The sequence below is a fragment of the Triticum dicoccoides genome, chromosome 2A (genome assembly GCF_002162155.2).
Source record: "Triticum dicoccoides isolate Atlit2015 ecotype Zavitan chromosome 2A, WEW_v2.0, whole genome shotgun sequence".
NCBI lineage: Eukaryota > Viridiplantae > Streptophyta > Magnoliopsida > Poales > Poaceae > Triticum > Triticum dicoccoides.
Genome location: NC_041382.1, coordinates 508,417,050 through 508,438,875, shown reverse-complemented (window position 1 = coordinate 508,438,875; position 21,826 = coordinate 508,417,050).

Below are 21,826 nucleotides of genomic sequence, written 5' to 3'. Positions count from 1 at the left end.
GGGCAGATGGCTCCCGCGTTGGGCGATGCGCTGGTGCATGCGCAAACGAACGCATCGGGCTGGCTGATCAGGCCGGACGCAACATGCTCACCATAGGGAAGGGTGGTTCCCGTCCGGAACACAACTCCGGTCGATGCCGTGGACGGCCCCATGATGGGTGCCAACTGTCATGGTAATCTCACGTCAGATGCCAGGGGGTGGCTTATCGTGGGTGGAGCCATGAGGACGTCGTCGGGTTCCAGAAGCGAGAGTGAGCACGAGCTCGGTAGCACACGAGACGTACCCATGTTCGGGGCTCTCCGGAGAGATAACACCCTTAGTCCTGCTATGATGACTATGATCAAGTGTGTACAAGGTTGCTCCTTGATCTGTGTTGCTAGAGGAGGAAGAAGAGTAGAGCTACTCCTCTTCTCCTAGCTATGGTGAGTGTGTGTGGAATGAAGGCTGAACCCTTTGCATGGGTGAGCCCGGGGGTGTCTTATAAGCCGACCCCCAGGGGTACAATGGTAATATGTCTGGGTGTAGGACTCGGGTGTCAGTGGCTAGGCTCGCCAGGTTCTCCCCCAGCTGCTGGGACCCGCCTTTGGAGGGCCCCGCCGACTGCCGAGAATCCGGCCGACTAGTAGGGCCGCCGCCTGCGGGCCATGCTAATTACCTTTTGCTGTATCACTGTACTTGCTGACGAGGGCCACATCACGAGTGGTATGGCTACAGTCCCGCGCCAGGCGGGTAGGTGGCCGCTTGCTTAGCGCGCACTATAGCCACGCCCCTCCGGGATTCAGGGGTAGCAGGCGGCACTGTAGCTACGCTCCGTCTTGTCATAGTAGGTGAGTGCAGACTCCGAGGAAAAGGTGGTCGACTGCTGGAAGCCAGCCCGTCCCCGAAGCCGTCTTCTAGAGGTGCGACGTCTTCTAGAAGCTGGCCGCATAGCCCTAGCCAGCCAAAGGAGCCGGCCGCATGGCCAGTCAGCTTGAGGTGCTTTGGCCAGCCCCGTTATCTTGAAATGTCATTGGGTGGGGATGAGGCTACCCGGGGTCCACCCCCCGACAAACGTATTAGCATATAATATTTTAATGAGTGATCACAATCATAAAAGATGTCCAAGATAGTGTATTTATATGTGAAAGCTCTCTTTCTTTATTGGTTCTCATTAATTGCAACAATGATCAATACTATGTTCATCAACCTTCAACAAATTTCATGCATTATACCTCTTATATGTGAAGTCATCACTCTCCATAAGATTATTATATAATCTTTTATTTCTTTATTCTTTTTCATCTCTAAGATCAAAGCAAGAAAGCAAAACACTCAACTCAAAACTAATCTTTATTACATAACTCTCATACTCGATTACTAAAACGTTTATTCTACTAGATCACGATTTAACCAAAAGGATCAAACTAAAATAGATGATAATGATAAAGATGTGATGGTGATACGATACCAAGGAACCTCCCCCAAGCTTGGTACAAGCCAAGGGGAGTGCCCATACCCATGTACTCAAGTCTCCTTCTTAGGAGGTGGTGATGATGAAGTTGATGATGCATCCTTCATCTCCAGTAAGATACCCTTCAGATCCTATAATTCTTGGAGCACACATTGGAGCATATTTGTTTTGGATTCAGGGCTCCACATACCCAAGAAGGTTCAAACTTAGGGGTGTGGGCGAAGATCTCAACCTCTCAAACTTCAAGCTCGTCGCCCCATAGCCTAGCCTACCCGGATTCATGTGAGAGAGGAAGATGAACACGACAGTTTACCCATGTTCGGGCCACCTTGCGGTGTAAAACCCAACTCTTTCTTTGTGGTGGATTGGCCTCACAAGGGGTTGAGGATGAACTGGTACAGTTGATGAACACCCTTGCGGGGGCTATGGTGGTGAGAGTGAAACGGATCGGATCCCCTCTACGGTGGTGGCTGTCGGTGTTCTGGGAACGGGGGTCCCCAGACTTGCCTGCCTACGGCCCAAGGCATGGTGAAGGAAATATGCCCTAGAGGCAATAATAAAGTTATTATTTATTTCCTTATATCATGATAAATATTTATTATTCATGCTAGAATTGTATTAACCGGAAACATGATACATGTGTGAATACATAGACAAATAGAGTGTCACTAGTATGCCTCTACTTGACTAGCTCGTTGATCAAAGATGGTTATGTTTCCTAGCCATAGACAAAGAGTTGTCATTTGATTAACGGGATCACATCATTAGGAGAATGATGTGATTGACTTGACCCATTTCGTTAGCATAACACTTGATCATTTAGTTTGTTGCTATTGCTTTCTTCATGACTTATACATGTTCCTATGACTATGAGATTATGCAACTCCCGTTTATTGGAGGAACACTTTGTATGCTAGCAAATGTCACAACGTAACTGGGTGATTATAAAGGTGCTCTACAGGTGTCTCCGAAGGTACTTGTTGGGTTGGCGTATTTCAAGATTAGGATTTGTCACTCCGATTGTCGGAGAGGTATCTCTAGGCCCACTCGATAATGCACATCACTATAAGCCTTGTAAGCATTGCAACTAATGAGTTAGTTGCGGGATGATGTGTTACGGAACGAGTAAAGAGACTTGCCGGTAACGAGATTGAACTAGGTATTGAGATACCGACGATCGAATCTCGGGCAAGTAACATACCGATGACAAAGGGAACAATGTATGTTGTTATGCGGTTTGACCGATAAAGATCTTCATAGAATATGTAGGAGCCAATATGAGCATCCAAGTTCCGCTATTGGTTATTGACCAGAGACGTGTCTCGGTCATGTCTACATAGTTCTCGAGCCCGTAGGGTCCGCACGCTTAAAGTTCGGTGACGGTTATATTGTGAGTTTATGTGTTTTGATGTACAAAAGGAGTTCGGAGTCCCGGATGAGATCAGGGACATGACGAGGAGTCTCAAAATGGTCGAGACGTAAAGATCGATATATTGGACGACTATATTCAGACATCGGAAAGGTTTCGAGTGATTCGGGTATTTTCGGGAGTACCGGGGAGTTACGGGAATTCGTATTGGGCCTTCATGGGCCATACGGGAAAGGAGAGAAAGGCCTCAAAGGGTGGCCGCACCCCTCCCCATGGGCTGGTCCGAATTGGACTAGGGAGGGGGGCGCCCCCTTCCTTCCTTCTCCTTTTTCCTTCCCTTTCCTTCCCTCCTACTCCTACTACTTGGAAGGGCTCCTAGTTCTACTAGGAAAGGAGGAATCCTACTACCGGTGGGAGTAGGACTCTCGTAGGGCGCGCCATAGAGAGGGCCGGCCCTCCCCCTCCACCACTCCTTTATATACGGGTGCAGGGGGCACCCCATAGACACAACAATTGATCCTTTGGATCTCTTAGCCGTGTGCGATGCCCCCCTCCACCATAATCCACCTCGGTCATATCATAGCGGTGCTTAGGCGAAGCCCTGCATCGGTAGAACATCATCATTGTCACCACGCCGTCATGCTGATGGAACTCTCCCTCAAAGCCCGGCTGGATCGGAGTTCGAGGGACGTCATCGAGTTGAGCGTGTGCAGAACTCGGAGGTGCCGTGCGTTCGGTACTTGATCGGTCAGATCGTGAAGACGTATGACTACATCAACCGCGTTGTGCTAACGCTTCGGCTTACGGTCTAGGAGGGTACGTGGACACACTCTCCCCTCTTGTTGCTATGCATCACCGTGATCTTGCATGTGCGTAGGAAATTTTTGAAATTACTACGTTCCCCAACACATGGCTCCTCTAGCGGCCCGGTATGGCCCATCTTCACCAGCAAACACTCAAGACCCTCGCGAGGGGCCAAGCCTCGCGAGGTGGACGACACAAGACCTCCTCGGGGGCAGCCTCACTAGTCTAGCTCGCGAGGAGCAGGGAGATCAAGGTGAGGGGCACCTTGTGAGGTTCCCGTGACGAGAGCCATGACGACCAAGGCCAGGCGGACGCCAGCGGGCGCAGAGCACCAGTTGGCTCTTTGTTACTAAAGGAACAGATGCAGGTGAGGAGTCCCAAGGCATCAGACAAAGGTTTCCATATCGGTGCAACAAGACCAAGACCAGCAGGACGGAGGTCATCGCGGAGCCCATGACGGCGTCACCACTAGAGCCTTTGGCAGGCGAAGACCACCTTTTGTCAGGATAGCTTGTACTAGTTGTCCCCCTTCAAATTGTTCGTTGTGGGATCCCTTCCCGCCTAATATTTGGGAAGAGGACCAGGGCCTTTATAAATAGGACTAGCCACCACCGTAGTGAGGAATCGGCTCATCCGGGGATGGATCATTCAGATCATCCTGAACCACACAAGCTCACTGAGCTCAAGAACACCTCTCCTCAGGAGGTAGTTATTCCCTTGTACTTTTTCATCCTCAGCCTACAAGGCAATCCACCACACCACACTGGAGTAGGGTATTACACCACGTCGGTGGCCCGAACCAGTATAAACTCTTGTGTCCCTTGTTCTTCGAGTTAGACGAGTTGAGCTTTGAGATCGTGGTGAGTGGGTGAGCTAGGGCAGAGGAGAGATCTTCATGCGCACCCCAGAGTTCGAACCTTGAGGGTTTTGCCGGAACCCGAAATCCGACATTTGTAGTGCCAGGTAGGGGTGCGCCGAAGCTTTCCTTCCATCGATCCATGCTCCACCATGTCCATGGCAGAGCGCGTCGAGCTCGCACCGAGCGCCGGGCTGCCCTGGCCGCCCATGTCACTCAGACAACCCCTATCGGCGCCCTCCATCGTTCTCCATCACCCGCTGCCAACGCCATCACCGGACCAGCGGGAAACAAGCAGCAAGCATCTTCGCTGCACCCCCCGGTGCGGCGGGATGGCTGCACCGCCACCCCGTCGCTGACTCCGGCCGGCTCATTGTCACACGCGCGTTGCGCACCTTCCGACACGCAGGCCGCGCTGCTTATGGCCGCAAGCTCCTGCTCTACCGCCTGGTCGACGACCTCTACAAAGAATAGCTAGACCGCATCGCCGAGCTCGTCAGCGCCGCTGGAGGCTCCCCGGCACCGTCTCTCTCGCTACCTCGCCCCCCTCCAATTGCGGGCGACGCAGCTCATGGAGCGCCTCCACCACCGCCTCAAGACGGCATCCTGGCGCCAAGGCGCGCGGCCCCTCGGTGCGACCCGCCGCGTCGGGTGCCCGCATGCAAAGAAGGAAGCTTCCAAGAAGTTCCTCGACCGCCGGGAAATGCCCCTGCACTCCCGGCGTGTCGTGGATTTTTCACGACAGATGTCCTAGTGTGAGGACTTAGTCGTGATGCCAACGCATCTATGTGGTATCTTGAGAGGGGTTCAGCGGAATCGAGAGACGCAGCACAAGACAAGGATTTAGACAGCTTCGGGCCCTGGGAAACATCATCCGGTAACAACCCTACATGTTGTTTGAGGCTAGGTCTCATTATCATCACGAGGGAGTAGCCGTAAACCGGCTCTCCCAGTCATGTCTAGCCCTAAGATTATTCCTCTCTCCCCTTGGGGTGCCCTGCCCCTCCTTATATATGTTGAAGGGGAGGGTTACATGTAGAGTCCAACTCGGATTAAAAATTAAACTATTCCGACTTCTCTTCATGGGCTTCTTAACATCTTGGGCTTCATAACGTCTCGGGCTTCATAACTCTAGGCGACTTATCAGCTAAGTTATGACTGTCAACCAGTTATCACTATCTGTCGATTTATGATGGTCTGTCGGTTTATGATGGTCTGTCGGTTTATGATTGTCTGCCGGTTTATGATGGTCTGCCAGTTTATGATGGTCTGCCGGTTTATGATTGTCTGCTGAGTTATCATCTGACTTAACTCCTGCCGGGTTATCATCTGACTTAACTCCTGCCGGTTTACCAAGTACCAGCCGGGTTATAACTCTGGCTGGGTCATACCGCGGGGTATATCCCCGACATTAGCCCCTAGTTTAATTTGGATTTATCCATCTTAAACTGATTCTGATCATCCTTAAGTCCTTGTCATTTCCTTCTAGAAAATTCGAGTCACTAGGCCAGCATCATAATCAATTTGCTGATATTCTGATCTTCCGCCGGTTTAAGGATGTAGAACCTCTTATACGCCTATCACTTGTAGCCCCCAAGTCTTAAGAAGGTAACGTAGTAACATCTTAAGATTTGCTTCAATATGAATGTCACAAGCTTGAAGAAATCTAGGTTGTTCATCTCAATCACCAGTCAGAACTGAGTATTCCACATATGTATCCCCAAGTGTCGGGTTGTCATGCTTGCAGCAACCTGGGACTTGAAATTGCCTTGAATTGTTGACATGAGCAATTGGTAGCCCCCAAAGGCCGGCTCATTATAGTGTGATGAGTCGGCTCTTCAATAAGGTGATGAAAAAATGACTTCGCATTAGCCCCCAAGTGTCATGGTGCATTCTTGCAGCGACATGAGACTTGCATATTTGATATAATCTCAAGTTGAATAATGTAGCCCCCAAGTGCCGGGTCGTAAGCCTGCGGCGACTCGGGACTATTCCTTCAATTATAGAATAAATCATATTCATTAATAATATAATAGCCATTGCGCTAAAGCGACTTTGAAAACCTTAATCATAATACTGGTTATTGATAACCATAATAAAAATCCAGCCATATTGGCTATTAAAGATTTGAATAATATACCCAATGATTTATAAGCGCATGATTCCAATGGCGCAATCCAAATATATACTGGCGACTTATAGTCAAAACCAGGCTGGGTTAATAAACGTCGGATTATAACTGATCGGGTACTGACAACTTGTAGTTGAAAGCCAAGCCCGGTCAATAAACGTCGGTTTATCAAAAATGTTATAAATCTCATCAAAGGAGGAAAAAACTTGGCAAATAAAAGCATATGAAAACTTGTAGTCGAGGCTTTTCACGGGCTGCAAGGCCCCAAATTCGAGGCTTTTCATGGGCTGCCAGGCCACTGAGTTAAACCATTTTACAAAGCCTTTCACGATGGACCTCAATCTTTAACAAATCATCGTTTTAACTTTGAGAAGTTCATGGTCTTATGAGATTGACTTGTCAAAGTTCGGCGGGTCATACCAGGTTTACCTGGACGGAGTGACTTACTTAAAAAACGCAGGCTAACCCGGGGTTTTAGGTGTATACACCAGGCTTCCAAGCCGTGTCTTGATAGCCTATTACAACTGCAGATTCTTTGTTCATTGCGATAGCAAAGAATCCCCAAGCAATATTTTGAGTTGTGCTCAGTGGGTGCCTATGTTTGAGTTGTGTTGTGGAACAGACTCTCTTTGGCCCCTTGTGACGATATTGGCTTGATAGCCGGATTACTGAAATAACCAGAGTTGTGATCTTATGATAATATTGGCTTGATAGCCAGATTAAAGGGTAATCATAGCTTCGCTTCAATGAGCAGGAAAGCTCCCATGTGATCAATAATATGATAAGCCAATAAGGCAGGATACCATGTTTGAACCGCGCATCATGGCAACAGGTCCTCTTCGGCAACCTTTAACTTTTTGAAAGAGATAAATTCTTCTTGAACCGGGATTTTGAACCGGATATTGGGAGTGTCAGAGCTTTGCAAGAGATAGTTTCCTCTTAAACCAGATTTAAACCAGATACAAGGGCTTCAGCACTGTGTGGGATAAGGGATTTCCCTTAAACCGGACTATAAACCGGAAGCATCATTGTGAGCTAGAATATTTCTAACGGCCTTTAAATTTTCATCAATATAACAGTAGCCTCCGGGACCGGGTTATCTTTCCCTTCAACATCCTGGGGCACTTGAATTTGCTGAAACTGGCAAGACCTGCTGAGTCATATCATCGTAGCCCCCGAGTCTTAAAATGACTCAAGGAGTTGTCTTGAGATTCTCCGTACATGACCATAGCAGAAGGCATATATCATTGGTGTTGGTAACACGATGTAAATCCACATAAGGTTGAGGTGACTGCGGCAGGTTATAAATGATCCCATATGAGCCATGTTAGCAACTCGGCCAATGGTTCCTTCCAACTGGCTGCTTAAAATTAACCAAACTGTAGTGGCGGTTACTTGTGCGCATGCCCATTGATCCACCCAGTGCAGACGGCGGGTGATAATACATGACAATTTGCCCTCAAATTGTCGGAAGAAAACCGGGCTACCCAAGCAGTGACTTGCTCATACTCAATAAACAGCTCATGCAGACAAGTGCGCCCCGGTGTGTTGATGTAGATCTAGCCGCGAGAGACGGACGGCAAAGACGACCACGGCTTCAGAGGCAGCACAGATAGATGAGTCGGTCGCAGTTTTATAAGCCGGTGCAGGCGGGAGAGTCGGTCGCGGGCACGGTCCTAGCAAGTTGGTGTAAACCAGGCCGTCAAGGCAGTGTCTTGCACGCGTCCATTCACTAGGTATTGTGGCACGGATGAACACCGGGCAGGACGTTTTCCAGCGCGTACTCCGTACCCATGGTATAAACCACGTTTATAATGAATAATTGTCCTACATGTCAACATATATGAATCAAAGTAATTGATCTTTCTTGATGAAGACAATATGTACTAACAAAACAGACAAAGATAGATATCACCGGATGTCTTAGAAATATAGATGATCTGTACATCGACTTGAAAGTGCGTTATATCGACTAGAGGGGGGTGAATAGGCGATTTTTATGGAAGTCTACGAAACATGGAGGTTTCGAAGACAAACGATAGAAATAAACCTATTACCATGCAGCGGAAGGTAGACTACACTAGGCAAACCATAGTCAAGTATTCAATGAAGTGAAAGCACAATGACTAATAGCAGTAATGTAGTAAGGATCAGGTAGGAAGATATTATGAAGCCAAACAGAACACGCAGTCACTCAGTGAAGACAAAAGATAGTGCAATCATACAATGACTTCACCAGGACCAACAGTAAGTGAAGGGAAGGGAAGGATGAAACCAGTGACTCGTTGAAGACAATGATTTGTTGGACCAGTTCCAGTTGCTGTGACAACTGTACGTCTGGTTAGGGCGGCTAGGTATTTAAACCTGAGGACACACAGTCCCGGACACCCAGTCCTGAACACGCAGCTCAGGACACCCAGTCCTCACCGTAATCCCCTTGAGCTAAGTTCACACAGACCTCACCGAATCACTCTGGTAAGTCTTCAAGGTAGACTCCCAAACCTTCACAGACTTCGTTCATCGGCGATCCACAATGTCTCTTGGATGCTCAGAACGCGACGCCTAACCGGCTGGAGGATTCACAGTCCTCAAGTGTAATAAGTCTTCAGATCACACAGACAAGAAGACTTAAGTGATGCCTAACACTCTTTGGCTCTGGGTGGTTAGGGCTTTATCCTTGCAAGGAATTCTCTCTCAAAGGCTTCGAGGTGAGTTGCTCTCAAACGACAAAAGTCGTACTCTAACTCTGAGCAGCCAACCGTTTATGGTTGTAGGGGGTGGGCTATTTATAGCCACTGGGCAACCCGACCTGATTTGTCCGAAATGACCCTGGATCACTAAGGAACTGACATGTGTTCCAACGGTCAGATTTCAAACACACACGGCAACTTTACTTGGGCTACAAGCAAAGCTGACTTGTCCAACTCTAGACAAGATTCGCTCTCATAGTCTTCACTCGAAGACATAGGTTTTGGTTAAGCATCACTTCAGTCATTCTAACTGGTTATCTTGGACCCCACTTAATAGTACGGTGGTTCCTATGACTCAACAAAGAAGAAAAAGAACTACGAAAGACCTAAGTCTTCGAGCTCCATAGGCTTCATGCGATGTCTTCTCTTGTCATAGTCTTCAATGTGAATATCTTCATATACCACCTTTGACATCAATGTCTTCATACATTTTTAGGGGTCATCTCTGGTAGGAAAACCGAATCAATGAGGGACTTCTACCTGTGCTATCCTGCAATTCTCACAAACACATTAGTCCCTCAACTAGGTTTGTCGTCAATACTCCAAAACCAACTAGGGGTGGCACTAGATGCACTTACAATCTCCCCCTTTTTGGTGATTGATGACAAACTAGTTAAAGTTTTCAACGGGGAATATAATATGTGAAATTGTAAAGGATAAGGAATTGTCTTCATAAGTTGCAAGGGCTCCCCCTGAAGATGTGCATATAAGTAATTTGCTTTTGGAATGCAAATACACATGGCAGGTTGTACTCGTGGAGATCCTCTTCAACTTATGATGACAATTCATTATGCATGAGAAGGTATGTGAAGATAATGACATGCATAATGGAAAATGGACGTCTGCAAAATGATCTAAGTGCGGAATTTATCGTCGCACATGCGGAATTTATCGTCGCATCACGAAGTAGAAAATAAGTAGCAGACGACCATTGAGTTTAGGTGTTACAACTCAAAGAACCAAATGTATCAAAACAAGAGTTGTAAACACGAGGCAAAAAATAAAGCAACCACCCATGTGGACCCGCTTGAAGACTATCAAACTCATATGCTTCTCCCCCTTTTGCCAGTAAGGACCAAAAAGGTTTGAAGACATAGAGCATCTACTCGTTCCCATGAAGAGTAGGTGAAGCAGCAGGGTCATCGGTGGTGTTCGGCGGGGCAGAAGAACTTGGAGCAGTGTCGAAGCATGCTGAAGGAGGTGGCGGTGAAGTAGCATCGTCTTCGTCCTCGATCACTCTGGCATTCACAGTTGCAGCAGAGGAAGAGAACTCAGAGTCTTCAAGAGATGGATTTTGTCGCAGCACTGCCCTTCGAGGAGGTGTGGAGTCAAACTTGAAGCGTTCAGAGAAACCATCCTCTTGAAGATCATCTTCAGAGCACATAAGCGTTAGCCCTTTCCAGGTGCGTCGGGAGGTTTCATGGGCAACAAAGGCATTCTTGGTGGCAAGATTGCGAATGCGGTTAACATCCACCAAGAGGCTTTGCATTTGGCGCTTCAGCCAGTCATGATGCCTATCCTGTTTCTGATGAAGAGCCACAGCTCTCGGTCATTGAGGACACGAGTGCGCTTCTTGGGTCATTGGGCAATTATGCTATCGGTGGCTTCAGTAAGGGCAGGATGTGGTGCACGTGTAGTTCCAGCCAAAGGATAAACACGAGTGACTGCTTCCACTCCTTCAATGTTCTGAGAAAAACTTTGATGCTCCGCATTCTGAAGACTAAGAGGCTCCTTGGCAGGCTCGGGATAAATGGCTTCAACGGACATATCCACATCAGGCAGAAAGATCCGATGATTGCAAGCAGATGGCTGATATGAGATAGCGGAGTGGAGTTTAATCAGCCGCATTATCCATGGAGCGTAGAACTTCAAGCTAAAAAGATCAGAGCCTGATGTAGCAAGTTGGCTGATGAAGAAGTCCTGTGCATTGAAGCATTTGCCATGAAGAATATAGAAGACCAAAGTCTTTATTGCACCTTCCAGCTTGGCATGTGGAGAATGTCCTTTGATAGGCCAGAGAGTTCGCCTTATGATGTGATAAATAGTCCTTGGCAGATACTCAAGGTCTTCAACAAGAAACTCCTTAGGATATGCAGCATCTTGTGGCAATGGCTTCATCATACTGAGCATCTGACTCATGTTTGGTTCAGGCTTCTGAAAGATGCTCTCCATAGCTTCACTGTGAAGCTGACAGCCAGGTTCATAAAGATCGCCAGGAGTGGGCAGACCAGTGAGCTCAATGATATCAAAGGCTTTGGCTTCGTGATGAACATTTCCTGTCATCCGCTCCAGGACCCAAGTCTTTGGATCTCTGTTGTACCCACGGATGTGAAGTGTGGCATAGAATTGGAGCAACAACTCTTCATTCCAGTGCTCTTGGTCGGTGACAAACGGCAGCAATCCAACCTCTTTGAAGCAATCCAGAGCTTCTTCCAGACAGGGCAGACCAGCTATTGCTTCGATGCCAAGACGCTTATGTGGGAAGATGCGACCTTGATTGTACAGAATGCAGGAGTAATAGCTTCGCTGCAGATAGCTCCAGAACCGACCAGAAGATATTCTTTCCCTTGAGTAGGGGTTCTTGGAGCTATTGAAGAAGGTGTTGTCTGCTTTGAAGCCATTGACATTGAAGGATCCAGGTGCTGATGCAGGTCCTGGAAACCTGGGCAATCTTGGGATTGGCTTCTGTACCTGAGGCCTGTGCTCAACATGATAGTCAAACTGAGGACCAGCAGCAGGCGCAGGAACAGAAGCAGTAGTATCATTGGCTTCGCTGACTTCTGGTGCTTTTGATGGTGTAGGCTGCACATTGGCTTCAGCCATGACAGCGTCAGTGGCTTCATTGGTGTTGGTGGTGGCAGCCTCACGATTCTCAACCTCCACTTGATGAGCTGGAGGGTCGGTCATAGTCACGTTCTCCTCGAGAACAGCTTCTTGGTGAGACGGGGGTGTAGCAGCGCTTGGGTTTCTTCTTCATCGGCTGATGCAGCTGGAATGTCTTCAGCAGCTTTAGCTTCAGACTCAGAGACTGGAGGCCTTGGTCCTTTGCGAAGCCTGCGTAACGCTGGCGACGCCTGTGGAGTTGGAGTTGGCTGGGCCTCAAAGTCATCTTCCTCTTGTGCTTGTGGGCGATCAGCCCATGATGCATCCAGAGCAATTGGCGTCAGAGGACGACCAATGCTGATGAGTTCGCTGTGCGTTAGCACAGGCGATGATACCTATTCGTGCTCGAGCTGAGGAAGAACTGCATCATTTTCAACATGGTCATGGTGACCAATGTATTCAGCAGCGGTGGGATCAGCTGCTGGAAAGTCTTCAGCTTCCTGAGCCTCTGTGAAAGCAGGCTCATGGACAGTCAGTTGGCGCTCTTGATGTTCAGTGGCTGGGCAAACCATGGAGATGGGTTCAACAATCAAGGGCTCTGTGGGAGCAGCCTGTTCCTTCTTGGTCTTCCGCTTCTTCTTGGAGGGAGCAGTAGCAGAGGCTTCAGGATGTTTCCTCTTTCTGGCTTCAGCCTCAGCAGTCCTCGTCTTCTTCAGTTCTAAAGTGGTTGACCTGGCCTTTGGCTTCGAGCCAGTCATGCTAGTTGGGAATACAATGGGATCTGCTTCCTGCCTTGGTGCGTCGGATTCGGCCATAGCGGGCTTCTTCTTCTTCTTTGCAGCCATCCTGGGGTCGATGCCAGGACGCCCAAGGGCCTTGCGCTTCTCAGCCTCATTGTAGGCTTGCACACACTTGTCAGCCAGGCTCTTGATGCTCTCATGAGAACCTTGAGCTTCTTCACGCTTCTTGAGAAAGGCTTCTTTAAGCTCGTGCAGCATGATCTTGAAGTTCTTGACCTCTTGCACGCTGAGCTTGGCCATATGCTTCTTGAACTAAGCTTTCTCAAAGTCAATCTTCTGCTTCAGTTCGACGATGCGCTGAGCTAGAGCTAGCTCTGAAGCAATGGCGCCATGGAAGGCGACATAAGACCAATGGGAAGTTGCAGATCTTCAAAGCTGAGGTTGGGCGTTTCAAACCACTCATCAATGAAGTCGTGGATGATTGCCACGTCAAAGAGAGGAAAATTGTTGAAGATTTCTGCTTCTTCTTTGCTCTTGATCAGTTGCTCAAGAGCGTCATCTGCAAGATCTTCATCACTGGACAGATCAATGGCATCGTTGCGCAGAATAGCAACAGCTGTTAGTTCTTGGCTGGTGTGTGGCAGAGGCATCTTGACCTTCTGGGGCTTGGAGATGCTTGACAAGTCTTCAGACTGCACACTGTCTTCAGGAGGTGCAGTGGCCAGTGGCTTCGCCCGTGAGATTTTTGGTGCAGAGGCAGGCTTTGAAGCTTTTAGCTACTTCAGTTTCTTTGGCTTCGGCGCTGCAGGCGCTTCATCTGATTCAGCGTCATCTGCAGGCTGATTCACGGCTGTCCCTTAAACCACGATATGAGTGATGAGACCTTCCAAGTTGTAGAAGGGCCCAAGAAGATTGGGTTCAGCTTCGCGAGTTCCATCGGCACGGGGAGCAGAGGGACCAGGGTTGAAGTCTAATCCCAAAGACTTCTTGTTCTGCTTCGCTGAGTTCTGGGCAAACTGGAAGTTGTGCTTGAACAGATTGTCGTCACGACACCATAGCAGTGACGATGGGTCAGCATCCGTAGGCTGTGGTCCACGGACCATGCAGGGATAGAAGCCTTGTTCAATGGCTTAATCTCTGGACCTGGGTTGAAGATTTTTGTAGAGGATGTCTCCCCATGGTCGCTTGATGGCACTCTTTTCAGCATATTCCTTTGTCACAAATCTGTACTTGAACCACTATTCTGCCCAATATCGTCGAATCCATTGGATTCCTGTCTTGCGCTGATTGTAATCCTCTTTAGGATCTGTCTTGTAAAGCTCTGAGAGGTCATCAGGCAAATCTCTTGATGTTCCCCCATGACGCTGTCTGCCCCCCTTCCTTGCAGATTTCTCTGTAGCCATGAACTTTAACCTGAATGGCTTCAACACATTCAAAGGCTTCAGAGGCTTTCGCTTGCTGGACAAACAGGAACTGGCTTCGGGAGAATTTATATGATGCTGTAAGAATTCTGCAAATGAATGCAGACTATGAGAACCAAGGGATTCTCCCACGGACATGTACCTGTGACAGCATTAAGGTGCGAGGCAAGGGGAAGAGGTCATATGCATTCTCAAAAGATTTTGAAGATAAATCAGTTTAGAAGATATTGACCTCATCGTGCGAAGACATTCACTCATAGATAAGGAGTTGGTTCCAGATTTGTACGAATCCAGAGATCAGTACAAGTGAGGAATCTAACTGCTTTGTGAAGCATAAGTGAACATACCTAGCATAATATGAGATGCAGTGTTAAGTGGATCCAACATGTGTGAACAGAAACTACTTGTGGTAGAAAGTGACGAATCTGTAGGATCAAAGGGGCCGTAAAAAGGAAGTTTTATTTACCACACGAAGAACTGATAGACGGAGTGGAAGATGAGGCCGAGCAGTTCGATCGTCCGTGCCCTAACTTGGCGATAGAGGACACCTACGGCGACGGCGGAGAGGACGATGTCCGCGGTCGGCGTGAAGACGGCGTCGGAGAGGTTGCGGCAGCTAAGCGCTTCGTCGCCGGCATCGTCGAGAGCTAGCGGTGGCGCTAGGGTTCGTGCGAGAGTGGAAGAAGAGATAATGACTGTGGTGAGGCGTGTATTCATAGGGACAGGGGCGGCTCAGTATTATTACACAGGTGCCCCTGGCGATTCACATCTGAGGAACACGTGGCCATTATGCAGCATATTGGGGGTTGTTCCACGTCCCACGCACGCCTGGATTGTCGGGTGGTCGTTCCCACTTCTCCGGGTTTCAGGTGAAGGAATGAGCATTGAAAACGGACTTAATGTTCGTCTCTGTATCTTCTGCGGCAAGGACACAGAGAAGACATTCGACAGTTTCAATAGAATGCATATGATTTGGAGAGATAGAGTTTGAGATAGAAAGCATAGAGAGGTTAGGGCCCGATCACATTCACTTAGTTCAAAAGATTCAACAAGAAGACATAGCTATAAGTGAATGCTGTAGAGGACAGAACACTAGTGTATATATATATATATATATAATCAATATAGTGAAGATAATCATGAAGACATGTTGAAATTGAAGCCAAACCAAATGTGAAGACATAGCAAATGTAACGCCGTGAGTGAAACACTTCAAACAGAACCTTTGGTGGTGGCATTACCCACCGTATAGGAAGTATTAGACCCAGACACGGCGCACAATTATCGTGGCGCTCCGAAGTCAAATTCCACATTAATGTATTCACACTTAGAATGTATGTCTTCATTGATTGAAGATATACTTTACTTCGTGTGTTGCACATCTAAGTCATCAATATGCATAAGTGTTAGGATGTGTGCCTGATCACAGGACATTTGAGGATTCCAAGATATTTAGCTCACACCCTAACTTGCAAAATCTCTTCTCATCCAAGGGCTTGGTGAAGATATCTGCCAATTGCTCTTCAGTGTTGACGTGTATGATATCAATATCTTCCTTCACAACATGATCTCTGAGAAAGTGATGACGAATTTCAATGTGCTTTGTCTTCGAGTGCTGAACTAGGTTGTTGGCAATCTTGATGGTGCTTTTGTTGTCGTAGTAGAGTGGCACTTGCTTCAGATGAATGCCATAGTCTTTGAGTGTTTGCTTCATCCACAGAAGCTGAGTGCAGCAAGATCCAGCAGCAATGTATTCAGATTCAGCAGTGGAGAGAGATACATAGTTCTGCTTCTTTGAAGACCAACATACAAGTGATCTTCCCAGAAAATGACATGTGCCTGATGTAGACTTGCGATCCACCTTGTCACCAGCATAATCAGCATCCGAGAATCCAACCAGATCAAACTCTGAGCCCTTTGGATACCATAATCCTAGAGTTGGGGTGTGAGCCAAATATCGAAGAATTCGCTTCACAGCTAAGTGATGCGACTCCTTTGGTGCCGCTTGGAATCGAGCACACATGCAAACACTAAGCATAATATCTGGCCTAGATGCACATAGATAAAGTAAAGAACCAATCATGGAGCGGTATACCTTTTGGTCGAACTCTTTACCATTGTCGTCGGTACCCATATGATGTTTGGCTGGCATTGGCGTCGTGAAGCCTTTGAAGTCTTGCATACCGAACTTCTTCAGGCAATCTTTGAGATACTTCTCTTGAGATATGAAGATGTCGCTGCGTTGCTGTCATATTTGAAGACCGAGGAAGAACTTCAGCTCTCCCATCATGGACATCTGATATTGCTCTTGCATCATATATCCAAACTCTTCACTGTACTTCTGATTGGTGCAGCCGAAGATAATGTCATCCACATATATTTGGCACACAAACAGTTCACCATCATATGTCTTCGTGAAGAGAGTGGGATCGAGGGAACCAGGTATGAAGCCTTTGCTCTTCAGGAAGTATTTGAGTGTGTCATACCAAGCCCGAGGGGCTTGTTTGAGGCCATACAGTGCCTTGTTGAGCTTGTATACCATGTCAGGATGTTTTGGATCTTCAAAGACAGGCGGTTGTGCAACAAACACTTCTTCTCCAATCTTGCCATTGAGAAAAGCGCTCTTCACAACCATTTGATATAGAAGTATGTTATGATGATTTGCATAGGCCAGCAGTATGCGTATGGCTTCAAGTCGAGCCACAGGAGCAAATGTTTCATCAAAGTCAATGCCTTCCACTTGAGTATATCCTTGAGCAACGAGACGAGCTTTGTTTCTGACAACTTGACCATGCTCATCTTGCTTGTTGCGGTATATCCATTTGGTGCCTATTATATTGTGCTTCCGAGGATCAGGACGCTTAACCAGTTCCCATACATTATTCAGCTCAAACTGTTGAAGATCTTCTTGCATGGCTTGAATCCATTCAGGTTCCATGAAGGCTTCTTCAACTTTCTTGGTTTCTGTTATTGAGACGAATGTGAAGTGCCCACAGAAATTTGCTAGCTGAGTTGCCCTTGAAGTAGTGAGCGGACCGGGTGCATTGATGCTATCAATTACTCTCTCAATCTGCACTTCATTGGCAACACGAGGATGTACAGGGCGAAGATTTTGCTCTTGTTGATCATTGTCATTGTTAGACGAATTGTCTTTGGGCTCAGCATTGTCTTCAGGTTGATCAGGTGTGGAGATGATAATTTCTTCTTCAGGTTGAGCTTCAGAGGGTATGATTTCTCCAGTTCCCATTAGTTTGATTGATTCACTGGATGGAGCTTCATCTAGCACATTTGGCAGGTGCTCTCTTTGTGAACCGTTAGTCTCATCGAACCGCACATCCACTGTTTCAACCACTTTATAATGAAAGGGATTGAAGACTCTGTAGGAGTGCGAATCCTTTCCATATCCAAGCATAAAACACTCATGTGCTTTTGGTGCAAATTTTGAAGTGTGATGTGGATCCTTGATCCAGCACCTGGCGCCAAATACTCTGAAGTAACTGACATTTGGCTTCTTGCCAGTTAGGAGCTCATAAGATGTCTTGTTCAGAAGCTTGTGAAGATAAACACAATTGATTGTATGGCATGCAGTATCAATGGCTTTAGGCCAGAATTTTCTTGGAGTCTTGTATTCATCAAGCATCGTTTGGGCCATCTCAATGAGTGTTCTGTTCTTGCGTTCGATGACGCCATTCTGCTGTGGCGTGTACGGGGCTGAGAATTCATGTGTGATGCCCAAAGTATCAAGATATGTATCAAGGCCAGTGTTCTTGAATTCAGTGCCATTGTCACTTCTGATGTGCTTTATCTTGGCGCCATAGTTGTTCATTGCTCGATTTGCGAAGCGTCTGAAGACATCCTGCACTTCAGTCTTGTAGAGGATTATGTGCACCCAAGTATATCTAGAATAATCATCAACAATGACAAAGCCATAGAGACAAGCAGTAGTTGTAAGAGTTGAGTAATGAGTGGGACCGAAAAGATCCATGTGGAGCAGTTCGAAGGGTCGAGTTGTTGTCATGATTGTCTTCGAGGGATGTTTGGCCCTCATCATATTTCCGGCTTCATAGGCACCGCATAAGTGATCCTTCTTGAACTTGACGCCCTCGATTCCTATGACATGCTTCTTCTTTGCAAGGGTGTGGAGGTTCCTCATGCCAGCATGCCCTAGCCTCCGATGCCAGAGCCAGCATTCTGAAGCTTTTGCTAGAAGACATACGGCAAGCTGTGGTCCTGCTGAGAAATCTACCACGTACAAATCATCTTTCCGATACCCTTGAAACACTAGAGACTTGTCAGATTCCATTAGAACAAGGCAACGATATTTTCCAAACATCACAATCATATTTAAATCGCAAAGCATTGAGACAGACATTAAGTTGAAGCCAAGGGATTCAACAAGCATGACTTTATCCATGTGTTGATTCTTTGAGATTGCAACTCTACCTAGACCCAATACCTTACTTTTACCAGTGTCAACAAATGTGATGTGACTCTTGTCGGATGGACATAAGGTTGATTCCATAAGAAGGCTTCTTTTGCCAGTCATGTTATTGGTACATCCACTATCAATAATCCATTCTGAAGCAGCTGGTGTCGTACCCTACAGTGCAGTTAGGGGGATAGGCTTCACGAAGAGAATTGTGAAGCAAAAATATTTGACGAACCAGTGGGTTATGAAAGCTTAGATCAAGATTAGGACTGATAGGGAGAGTAGCAACCGATTCAGGAACGAAGTACATAGTAAGACCATTCGGGCATTTGATCTTGCGCCCTACAAGATGTTTAAGGTCCCCAGCAATAGCGTCAGACGATTTTGGTTTTCTGCTGGAGACCCTTCCCTGCAAAAGAGAGCTAAGCTTTCTTAGCCACCCACATCTTCAAGGGTGGCTTAGAAGCGATAAGTCTAAGTGCAGCATCTAAGAACTTTGGCTTTGGAGCCCTAGCAAAAAGTCTAGCAGGCGGACAATAGTACTCATAAGAATAGGCAGAATAGTTCTTGGTCTTATGAGCATAGCGGTTTGAAGAACCTTTCTCATATTCATAGAACTGAGTCTGGTTTCCCTGCAAAACATTTGCGTTAGTGTGACTCAGGTGAGTCCTCTGTCTGTATGAAGCCTTTGGACCGTATGAAGCCTGTGGTCTGGGGTTTGTCTTCTTCACTTGTGGTGTCATGATGACATTCACAGGAAGATTCTCCAAACACTTTTTCGGCACCCATATCTTCTTCATAGGCGACCCATTCCTGCAGTTAGTACCAATATACCTGGCAAACACTTCACCATTCTGATTCTTAAACAGTTTATAGTTTGCATCAAAGGATTCATCAATGACAATGGGGTTAGCACACGTGAAGCTAGATAGAGTGGATGGATCTGCTAAAGGTTCCTTTGCAGCAACCCACGTGGTTTTGGGGTACTGCTCAGGTTTCCAGTAAGAGCCATCAGCATTCATTTTCCTTACGAACCCAACACCCTCTTTCCTCGGGTTTCGGTTCAGGATCTGCCTTTTGAGGACATCACATAGTATCTGATGCCCTTTAAGACTTTTGTACATCCTGTTTCAAGCAATGTCTTCAACCTAGCATTCTCATCAGCAATAGCAGTAGTATCCTCAGCAGAGGGGTTAGTTCCCACATCAACAGTTGAAGATATTGCAACAGTAGCAGCAGTAGAACATTCAGCAACAGAGGTAGCATTATCACGCTCAATGCATTTAAGACATGGTGGTTCAAAATTTTCCTGAGCTGAACTGATCTGTTCGGCGCGAAGCGACTCGTTTTCTTTCTGAAGATCTTCATGAGCCGCTCTCAATTTCTCAAGATCTTGCTTCCTTTGAAGATAATCATAGGAAAGCCTTTCATGAGCTGTTGAGAGCGTTTCATGATGACTTTCAAGTTCCTCATACTTAACGTGAAGATTTTTTATGTCTTCAATTAAGGACTGAGATCGAGTCATTTTAGCGTCTAACAGATCATCGCTTTTGTCTAACAGTTTTTCTATGTGTTCCATGGTTTTCTGTTGTTCAGTTGCAGTTTGGAACCACAATCAGAGTCATCGTCACTAGATGTTTGATAGCGAGTAGTGCGTGTGTTTACCTTGGCACCGCGTGCCATGAAGCAGTAGGTAGGAGTGGAGTAGTCTTTGTCATTTGCACAGGTGTCGGTGATGGAGTCCTTGTCTTCAGTGTTGAAGATGGACTTGGTGACGTATGCTGTAGCCAGACTCGCAATGCCAGAATCGGACTCCTCCTCAGACTCCACCTCCGCCTCCTCAGAAGCGGACTCCTCCTCTGAATCCATTTCCTTGCCGACAAATGCACGTGCCTTGCCAGATGAGCTCTTCTTGTGTGATGAAGACTTTGAGGAGGACTTGGAAGAAGACTTTGAGTATTTCTTCTTCTTCTTATCATCAGAATCATACTCCTTGCTCTTATTTTTCTTCTTGTTCTTAGTGTCCCACTGCGGACACTCAGAGATGTAGTGGCCAGGTTTCTTGCACTTGTGACATGTTTTCTTCTTGTAGTCATGAGCAGAAGCTTCATCATTCCTTGAGCTTGATCGTGAAGACTTTCTGAAGCCTTTCTTCTTGGTGAATTTTTCAAACTTCTTCACAAGCATAGCAAGTTCCTTTCCAATGTCTTCAGGATCATCAGAACTGCTGTCGGATTCTTCTTCAGATGAGGAGACAGCTTTTGCCTTCAAGGCACGAGTTCGCACATAGTTGGGACCGTAGATATCTCTTTTCTTAGAAAGCTGAAACTCATGTGTATTGAGCCTCTCAAGTATGTCAGACGGATCGAGTGTCTTCAAATCAGGACGTTCTTGAATCATCAGGGCTAGGGTGTCAAACAAACTGTCAAGTGATCTCAGGAGTGTCTTGACGACTTCATGCTTGGTGATCTCGGTAGCGCCGAGGGCTTGAAGCTCATTTGTGATGTCAGTGAGTCGATCAAACGTGAGTTGGACATTCTCATTGTCATTTCTCTTGAAGCGGTTGAAGAGGTTGCGAAGGACACTGATTCTCTGATCTCTCTGGGTTGAGACGCATTCGTTGACCTTGGAGAGCCAGTCCCAGACTAGCTTAGATGTTTCCAAAGCACTCACGCGGCCATACTGTCCTTTGGTCAGATGACCACAGATGATATTCTTGGCAGTAGAGTCCAGTTGAACGAACTTCTTGACGTCAGCGGCAGTGACACCTTCTCCAGCCTTGGGAACACCGTTCTTGACGACATACCATAGTTCGACGTCAATGGCTTCAAGATGCATGCGCATCTTATTCTTCTAGTATGGATATTCAGTTCTCGAAGACGGGGCACGCAACGGAGACTTTAATTATCCCTGCAGTCGACATAGCTAAAACTCCAGGTGGTTAAACCGAATCACACAGAACAAGGGAGTACCTTGCTCTGATACCAATTGAAAGTGCGTTATATCGGCTAGAGGGGGGGTGAATAGGCGATTTTTGTGAAAGTCTTCGAAAC